Raw genomic sequence first — 10690 nt, forward strand, 5'->3', positions numbered from 1 at the left:
AAGTTTATTTGAGTCTATCCGCACCCGACTAAACATAATATCTTCTATCGAGTAAAGTCTGAAGATGGTCAGACTCAGAGCGTCCAAATGATACGACTGTAAGTTAATTCTTTTTCATTGCGAGTAATTTAATTTTAGGAAGATATCTTGAAAAAGGTATGTTTTCAAATCGCTACTTATTTATCTTATTTTTAGAAATGGTCTTTTTCGAGTTTTGAATTTATGGCAATTTTTCTTTTTCAAAAATGGCAATTTACCATTTTCAAAAAGGTAGTTTTTATTTTTCCTTTGTGAAGATTGAAATACCCCGGTTCATTTGCTTTATATACTGTTAATTTTCTTCTTCTCCGTTTTAACTCACAAACCCTAGAATACAGAACTTCACTTTCTCACACTTTTTCTCTAGTTTAATCCAAAAAGTTTTCACCTTTTTACACGATTGAGTTCAAGAAATCCCCCAAAGGAAGTGACAATATCTTCTCAAAGAAAGTCTTCTAGAATCACCGAGTAGGGGACCATAGCATATGCGTGAGGGTCCTATGCACTTTGATCTAACCGAGGAAGAAGACTCTCCTCAGTAGTAGCAACGTCAACAACAATATTCTCAACTGAGCCACTCTTCTCATAGGACTCATGATCCTCCATAGCAACAACCAGAAGAAGAAATTTTGGAGAACGTGGAACCTGTAAGAATGCTGAAACCCAAATTTCTTTTCAAACTCTACTCCAAGTTAAAAGAGGGAGGAACGGTGATGACTTTCATTGATGAGTTCTTGAGCGAGAGAGGGTATAGGAACGAGACTCATTTTTTGAGAACAATGGAGAGTATGGGCATTGAGCCTGTAGGGACAGGAGCAAGGGCCTTTGCCAACTTTCCAAGCGATCCATGATTTGGTACTTTTAATCAGCTTGAAGGGAAAGATGACGATGAAAGGATGTTCACGAATTTTCAGCCTAGGATGGGAGTCGCTGCAAATATTCGTGGTGAGAGGATGGATTTATTTCATTCTAAAGACCACAAGAGGACTTATTCAAAACTGCTGAAGTGAGGGGTTATGAACCCTAGAAGTGTGGACTTTGATTTTCTTGATTCGTTGAAAGTAAAACTGAGGGAGAAATTTGCATTCCTTCAACTCGAACGTTTTTGCTCTAAGACAATTGTCGACTACCAAGAACTTATGGCTTGCTTCTATTCAAATCTATATTTTCTAGATGCGAATAGATTTTCCTTTACTATTAGGGACAAAGAATTTGTGGTCGATGTAGACACATTGGCTGATGTGATTGGGGTGGAAAGAGGGCGTTTCCAACCAATCAGTGTGTTTGTTGCTCATGCTACTTTGGAACTTGTTTGGGACAGATTTGCTGAGGACAAGATTTCTTACTCTAAAATGACTGCCTCAAATATCTTGCTTCACAAGATCATGATCAACTGCATCAGACCGAAATCAAAGTCAAAGACTGATGTCTCTCATTTGGAATCGAAGTTGATGTATGCTATCAACATTGGCTTCAAGTTCTCTCTGCCTCACACCATCCTCATGCATATGTATTAGACAGTGGTGAAGGACAAGGGGCAACTTCCTTACGTTGCTCTTGTCACTCGACTTTTCAGACATTTTAATATTTAGCCTCTTGCTATCCTGTGTATTCGAACAATTGCTCCAATGATAATTGGACTGAAAATGGTCTCAAAGATGCATCTGAAGGAGTTGAACGAGGTTTTGGAGAGCATTAAAGAGAAGTCCCCTATCAAAGCACGGCAAGACTTTGCAGTAGGAAAAAGAAAAGGCAAGGAGTCTATAAGTGAACATATCAAGAAGCGAAGAGCCCTCATCTTGCAGGATGAAGAGGATGAGGATGACATCATTCTATCCGCCTTTGCCTTAAGGAATTTACAAAGTTATGTCAGCTTTAAAGAGCCAAAGGAACAAGAGCACATAGAAAGAGAAGAAACAGAGCAAAGAGGAAGAGAAGAGAGGAGACCAGAGGAAGAGGAAGGAAGAACAGAGAAAGAAGAGAGAGGGAGAGAACAAGAAGAAGAAGAGGGTCAAGATGACTCGGTTGAGCCAACACTTGCTGTATCCTTGACAGAAGACTCGGAGAAGTCAAGGAGTGGAACTGTAGGAGGAGGAAAAACTAAACATCACTCAGGAGCTGAAGAAGAATTCTTTTCTCCACCCAAAGACACAGAAACAGGGGAGCTACTGACAAAAGAGGTATTTCTTCACATGTCTTTACTAGTGATGTTAGTCAATCTCTAGCAGATTTAGAGGATGTCTATGCCTCTCAACATCCAGAAGCAGATCTTGAGGCATGCTCTCCAAGTACTGGTGATCGAACAACGGATGTTCCCTCACATCTTAAGACTCATGGAATTGACTCGGCTAGACCTAGCGCTACTTCAAAACCAACAGTGGACTTTCAAAGGCTGCTGGATATCCTTTTGGATTTAAAGGGTTAGCAATATGCTTTTGAGTTTGAGATAAAGAATATGATGACAATTCTAAAGACAACTTCGAACTCTCTACAACAGCAACTACAGGCCCTGAAGCTTCAAGTGGAAGACAATGTCAAGGGTGAGGATATTAGACAGCTGAAAGAGTTTCTGAAGAAGTTGGAGGACACTGTCAAGTCCATGGGGGAATTCCAGCTTGTTCGAATCCCCAAGCAGCCATGATTTCTCTTACCCCACTCTTTCTTTACAATTCTCCACTTTTTGCTGATGTCAAAAAGGGGGAGAATTTTGTGCAGATTTGACCTGACTTATCTTTTGAGCACAACATTTTTTTTTGCTTGGTTTGATTTTGGTTTGACTTTGGTTTAAATGACTTTTTGTTTGGCTTGTTTGGAGGCAAAAGAACGCTTCAAGTGCCTTAACTTTGCCTGACACTTAAGTGCCATAACTTACGAAAGGTACACTTAAGTGCTAAAATCGGAGTAAAATGGATCACTTGAGTGCCAATCCGGCCAAAATCCGGCCAAAATGCTAACGTGCCAATTTTCCGACGAATTTTCCGAAATGCGAGTGCGAAACAAATAATGGCGTCGTTTTAATGCCGATGTGGCCAAAAATTTAATAAAAAATTAATTTAAAACTAAATTTATTTAAATATTTATAAAATATTAAATTTTTTTAAATATTTATAAAATTTCAAAAAACTAAAAATATTAAAAAATTTAAAAAATTTAAGAAATTTAAAAATTTAAAAAATTTTTATAAAAATTTATAAAATTCTATAAAAATTTATAAAATTCTATAAAAATTGATAAATATTTAAAAAATTAAAAATAAATTAAAAATAAATTAAAATTAAAAAAATAAAAAAAATTCAAAAAATTTTAGAAAATTTTAAAAAATTTAAAAATTTTAAAAAATTTAAAAATTTTAGAAAATTAATTAATTTTAATTTAAAAATAAATTTATTTAAAAATTTTAAAAATTAAAAACATTTGCAAAATTAAAAAGTTACAAAATAATAATTTAAAAAAAAAAAGAAAAGGGTGCCGGTTGAGGGCTGAAATTTTTTGTACATTTTTTAAATTTTTGTAAATTTCGTAAGTTTTTAAAATTTTTTGTAACTTTCTAAAATTGTTTGTAAATTTTTTGAATTTTTTGTAAATTTTTTTGGATTTTTTGTAAATTTTTGGATTTTTTTGTAAATTTTAAAATTTTATGTAAATTTTGTAAATTTTATGTAAATTTTGTAAATTTTTTTATAAATTTTGTAAATTTTTAAAATTTTAAAATTTTTAATTATTTTTTTAAATTTTTAAATTTTTCTAAATTTTTTTAAATTTTATTGAAATTTTGTAAATTTTTTGTAATTTTTTGTAATTTTTTTGTAACTTTCTAAATTTTTTAAATTTTTTAGTAATTTTTAATTTTTTTGTAAATTTGTAAATTTTTGTAATTTTGTAATTCTTTTTTTTAATGTTTAAAGTTTCTAAATTTTTTAAAAATGTTTTAAATAAATTTATTTTAAATTTAATTTAAATAATTTTTATATTATTATAAAATTCAAATGATGTCAAAACGACGTCGTTTTGGCCGAATTCAAGCTGACTCAACTCTCCCATGAGACACATCAGTGAGAAATATTAATATTTTAATGCCACGTATGATTTCCAGCCAATTTCGCCAGAGATGGCACTTAGGTGTCCCACTTTTCTTAAAATGTGGCACTTAAGTTTACCTTTAAAGTTATGGCACTTAAGTGTCCCTTTGGCCAAAGTTATGGCACTCCATGGGTCCGCACGTCCTTGTTTGGACTTTGGTATTTTTGGACTTTAGACTCTTGACTGCTATTTAACCTTTAATCCTTTTGATGTCTGCAGCAACTAATTTTGTGATACTGATTGTGGCTGGATAGTTAATCTATGGTTGCAAAATCGATACTGTCCAGGTTCTAATCAAATTATTTTTATGAGACATCATGTATTGCTTAAGTGTTGTTTTGTAGGTCAAAAGTTTTCAAGTCCGCAGGAAAGTTTTGTCACCATCAAAAATGGGGAGATTGTTGGAGAAAACTCATTTACTGTTTTAGAGTTGACAAAAGATTTCCAAAAGTTTAGTCTGAAGACTTCCAGACTCAAGTGGTATAGTCTGAAGAACTCTAGATTCTACTGTCAAAGTCTGAAGATCGGCAGACTTAAGTTTCAAAGTCTGCCCTCAGTGATAGTTTCCAAATCGAAGAATGAAGACCTATCAAGATGCCAGACTATCTTCAAGGATTTGATTAGCATGGTTTTGGAAGACCTTATGGCTGGATATAACATCTAATCATTTGGATATTCTTATTGGAATTTTACTCTAATACGAAGATCTTTTTGAAAGGCAAGCAAACTTGGAAGGTTCTACTTATGTAAACCAAGATCTTGATTGTATGGGAGAACATGATTGATGGGCTTTCATCACAAATCCTTCAACAACTCGAGATTATCTTAATTAATTCTGTCCAACGAGTATATTAGAAGAATTCCTTTGGAAAGTGCAAACGATTGTGAAGGCATGAAGGAATATTTAAGGATGACTCTCTAGTTGTTCGAGTGTGTGTGTGAAAGATGAATTTCAAAGTCTAAATCTCCATAGTTCCTTGTTCTTTCATTCGTTGAGCTAAAAAGATTGTACACAAAAGAGAGAAACATATAGTGAGACTTTGTGAGAGATCAATAGATACTCTTCACTGAGAAAGTCGAGATCACGAGCTGTAAAATCTCTTTTGATTCATAGTGGATTCCAGCCAGTGGGCTGTTGGCGCAGGAGAGTGGACGTAGGCTTGATTTAAGCCGAACCACTATAAACCTTGTGTTCCAATTCTCTCTCCTTAACTTCTTAGTTTTATTCATTGCATTATATAATTGTTTAAAGCTATTTACATTTCTTGTTAATCACTTTCAAAGGCAATGTATTATTTCTAAGTCTTGCGAGAAAATTTTATTTACACATATTCACTCTCCCTCTAGGTGTTGCACTAGCCCTTTACAATTGGTATCTGAGCTTGAGTGCTCATTTTATTGAAGTGTTTTTACTTCTGAGCTAAAGATCTATGGCTAGTATTTTAGCTCCAGGTTTAGTTGAAGACCAAAGCAACAACAGACCTCCTTACTTTGATGGAAATGAATACAGTGTGTGGAAAAACAAGATGAAGGCATTCCTGAGATCAAAAGATCCCCTGGAATGGGATGTGGTAGAAAAATGGGTTATTCCCAAAACTACATCAGTCTAAGAAAGAGGAAAAAAAATTGCAAATGCTGGCGAAATGGCACAAGAAGAAATAACCAACAGACAAGCTCTTGATGCTAAAGCCATTTATTCCTTATATTGCACTTTATCTCCTACTAAGTATAATAGAATTTCATTTTGTGAAACAACAAAAGAAGTTTGGGATAGATTGCACGTTACCTATAAGGGAACTGATCAAGTTAAAGAAACAAAAATCAATATCTTACTCGGACAGTATGAAGCCTTCAAGATGAAGCCAGGAGAATCCATCAATGACATGTTTAGTCGCTTCGCAGAGATTGCAAATGGTCTAGCATATCAATGATAGCTAATCTCAGGATCAATGAAGGTCAATAAATTGCTGCGTGGACACTCCAAAGATTGGAATCACGCGAAGACTTCTATAAGAGAAACCCAGAGGATCATGCCTCTTTCAGTAGATGAATTACTTGGCACACTTTAATCATATGAAGTGTAACAAATCAATGAGGAAGAAGATCCTAAAGGTAAGAAGTTAATTGCTTTAAAATTTAGTGATGATTATGATGATACAGATTCAGAAGATGGCATGGACGATGAAGAGCTAGCACTTATGATAAGAAGGTTTAGGAAGCTAAACAGGAAGGGAAGAAGATTCAACTGGAAGAAACAAGACACTAAAAAATTTCAGAACAAATCAACTGAGGATGATGAAGTCAACAAAAATGTGGTTTGCTTTGAATGCAAGAAAAAGGGACACATCAGACCCAGTTGTCCTCTTTTGAAAAGAGAGAAAGGAAGAACTGAGAAATTCAAGAAAGCTCTCAAAGCAGAAACATGGAGCGACACTGAATGCACGGAAAGTGATGAAGAGTATACTAACATAGGTCTAATGGCCAATTCAGACTTAGACTCAGACTCTGAGATTGATTCAAATTCAGACTCAGACAATGAAATCAAGGTTGGCGATTTAAAAATTCCTATTAAGGTTTCGAAGTACATAGATGAACTTTGTCTTAGTCTCAAAACCTCTCTTCAAAGGATTTCTGAGCTAAAAAAGGGAGAATTCTAAACTGAAGCAACATGAAACTATTTGGAAAGAAAAGTTTGAAAATCTAGACAAAAGTTTTATTAACTTGAAAGAAAATGCAGATTCTCTTTCGAAGGAAAATAGCTTTTTGAAAGAGGACATTTCAAATATCACAAAAAGGTTTTCAATAGAATCTGAGAAGTTGGAAAAGATTCTTTTAGTACAAAGACCATATTTTAACAAATCTGGTTTGGGTATGACGCCGGAAACCATACCTTTAATTGATTTTCCAAAAGTCAATGAAAGAATTAAACAAAGGCCTACAAAAACATTTTACAATAACCATTTTCAAAGAGTATTGTAAAACCTGTTGGCCGAAGTGCTCTCAAATGTTCAAAGTGTAACAACTCAAAACATCTCGAGAAAGAATGTCCCAAGATTTTGAGACCTGTTAAGAAGGATTGGGCAAAGACTGTGTTTAATACTAACTCTCATGGACCCAAGAAAATGTGGGTACCAAAGAAAACTTGAGTTCTTTTATAATTGCATGTCACTATCAAGAAAAAGATCAAATGTTATTTGAATAGTGGCTGCCCTAAACACATGATAGGAGATTCAAGTTGTTTTATAAAGTTTATGCAAATAAATGGTGGAAAAGTTTCATTTGGAGGAAACAACAAAGGAAGAATTGTTGGACGTGGAACTGTGAAGATTGGAAGCCTTACAATCAATAATGTTTCCTTGGTGGAAGGCTTAAACTACAATTTACTCAGCATCAGTCAACTATGTGACACTGGATTCAAAATCAATTTTCAAGAAGGCATTTGTTTGGGAATTAGTAAAGATTTTTCCCAATCTTTCACTAGATGAAGACATTGGAATATTTACCTTATGGATATAAAACAAGAAAGTTCTCAGTGTCTAATCTCTATTCAAAATGAAGAAAATTTTTGACATAGGAAGCTTGGCCATGTTAACATAAATCAAATTGCCAAAATTTTTTCGAAAAAGCTTGTTCGTGGACTCCCAAGTCTGACTTATCAAAAGCCTAACCTTGAATCCTTTTGATGTCTGCAGTAACTAATTTTGTGAGACTGATTATGGCTGGATAGTTAATCTTGTAGGATTAACATGTTTTTTGGGGTTGTAGAATTGATACTGTTCAGGTCCTAATCAAATTATTTTTATGAGATATCATGTATTGCTTAAGTGTTATTTGGCAGGTCAAAAGTTTTCAAATCTGCAGGAAAGTTTTGTCACCATAAAAAAGGAGGAGATTGTTTTGACAAAATGTTTCCAAAAGCCTAATATGAAGACTTCCAAACTTAAGTGATATAGTCTAAAGAAGTCTAGATTTTACTATCAAAGTCTGAAGATCGCCAGACTTAAGTTTCAAAGTCTGCCGTCACTAACAGTTTCTAGACCGAAGAATGAAGACCTATCCAGATGCCGGACTATCTTCAATGATTCGATTCGTATGGTTTTGGAAGACCTTATGGCTGGATATAGCATCATTTCGAAAGGCGAAGATCTTTTCAAAAGGGGAGCAAACTTGGAAGGTTATACTTATGGAAACTAAGATCTTAATTGTATGGACGAACTGGATTAATGGGCTTTCATCACAAATCATTCAACGACTCGAGATCACCTTAATTGATTTTATCCAATGGGTAGATTGGAAGAATTTCTTTGGAAAGTGTCAATGGTCGTGAAGGCATGAAGGAGTATTTAAGGATGACTCTCCAATTGTTCGAGTGTGTCTGTGAAAGAAGAATTTTAAAGTCTGAATCTCCAAATTTCCTCGTTATTTCATTCGTCGAGCTAAAAAGATTGTACACAAAAGAGAGAAACATATAGTGAGATTTTGTAAGAGATTAGTAGATACTCTTCATTGAGAAAGTCGAGATCATGAACTGTAAAATCTCTTTTGATTCATAGTGGATTCCAGCCAATGGGCTGTTAGCGCGGGAAAGTGGATGTAGGCTTGATCTAAGCCGAACCATTATAAATCTTGTGTTCCAATTCTCTCTCCTTAACTTCTTAGTTTTATTCATTGCATTATATAACTGTTTAAAGCTGTTTAAATTTCTTGTTAGGCACTTTCAAAAGGCGATATATTATTTCTAAGTCTTGCGAGAAAATTTTATTTACACGTATTCACGCCTCCTCTAGGTATTGCACTAGCCCTTTACACCTATGGCATTTTTCTCTGAATTTTCCACTCACAAGATAACTAATCTATCAGGTGAAGCCGTTAAGGAATTTAAATGCAACAAACTTGAGAATTCAACCAGAAATCGACTGCTTGACTGTGTTAATTTGCAAGGGTCAATACGGCACCGTCAAAATCAGCTAGAGATCAAAGATAGGTCGTTGCGACTGAGACATGTAATTAAAGTGTGGGTGATCCACCTAATTGCAAAATTCTCGTCGAACGATACTAAATTGATTTTTTTGTTATTTCTGTACCTTGTGCCCGTTTTTGAAACCTTGAGATTTTCATGACGACCGAGAGCCGCCTATGAGTTGAAGATGCATAATGTGGATCGAAAATAATTGAGCATGGGTCAAATGCGCTAAAAATTCTTAAAAGCTATCCGGTAGGTTAGGTCACGCTAAAATCGCGTCTAGTTGAAATTAACCGCGAAATTGAACCCGATTTCAGAAATTGAAAGCTCTATATTGTCACGATTTATTTTAGGAACATCGACTCATCCTTCAAAGAAATTTTGGCGAGCCCGGGATTTTTTCGGAAAATCAAATTCGGACGATTCGGAAATGAAAAGAAATTCGGAAGGGCCAAATTAAAGGGATTTTTAGCCTCTAAAGTGAGCTATTTAGTGAAGGGAAATTGTGGAAATTGTGTAGGCTTCCTCCTCAGCAAAATTGGTCATCAAATTGGGGAATTTAGTGAAGAAATTGAAGTCCAAATTGATGAAATTCGTAGGCTTGTGTGGGGGCTGCAACATTTGGCACTAAAATTGGTTATTCATGGGATTTTATGCAAGAAAGTATTATGGGGGACAAAGGAGATGAACATGAAGACTTGTGGGACCTTGATATGATGAATATAGATTTTTATCTTTGACTTTCTACCCCGCTCCTTCGGCTTCTCACGATGCCGGTGACCAACCCCCTTCCCTCACGGCTTTTGCCTTCTCTTTCATTTCCCTTGGAAGCTCGACTTCTCCACTCTCATTTTCGTTGCTCCACTGCACTGTCACCCCCGCACCACCAGCATTCCCTCCTGTTCTTCCTTCATGCGCTAGCTACACCCCTCCACTTCATCACCCACTGAAGTCACTCACACCAACACCTGTTCCACCATTGTCGATCCCTCCTCCACCAAGTCAAACCCCCCAGCAAATCTCAAGAAGTTGACTCCTCTGTTTTGTCCCACTCTAGCAGCAACGCTACCACCTAGGCTGCTCCTTCGCTGCCGGCTGTCCCTCACAAATTCAACCCACCTTCCACTGTCTCATGCGTTGAAGTCAGCCCACGAGCCCAGCATCACATGTTCTTAGCGTCATCGCTAGCAGCCCTACGCAGAATAAGGCCGAAGCTCAGCCTTAGCTAAGCTGTCTTGGGTCGTTTTTAGCCCGATCCAAGCTCCTTTTGGTGCCGCCGTAGGCCCAAGTTATGGCCACCATCGCACCACCGTCACCGTGAATCGGTTTTTGCGCTAAACTGGTGAGTTTATGCTCTAATCACTAATTAGTAAGCTAATTATGCTTAGAAGTGGATTAATGGGCTAATTAGTGGGTTAGTTAAGTTAATTAAGCTTAGGATGATTTAGTTAGAGTAAGTATTTAGTTAGTTAGTTAGTTAGTTCAACTAGAATAGTTAGGGGGGTTTAGTTAGGAATTAGTTAGATTATATAATTTGTCACGCCCCGATCCTCCAAGCGGCGCTCATCCCACTTGGCCGATTAAATAGCGACGTCCCAGGACGCATTG

This window comes from Eucalyptus grandis, chromosome 7 (assembly GCF_016545825.1).
Source record: "Eucalyptus grandis isolate ANBG69807.140 chromosome 7, ASM1654582v1, whole genome shotgun sequence".
In the NCBI taxonomy this organism is placed as follows: domain Eukaryota; kingdom Viridiplantae; phylum Streptophyta; class Magnoliopsida; order Myrtales; family Myrtaceae; genus Eucalyptus; species Eucalyptus grandis.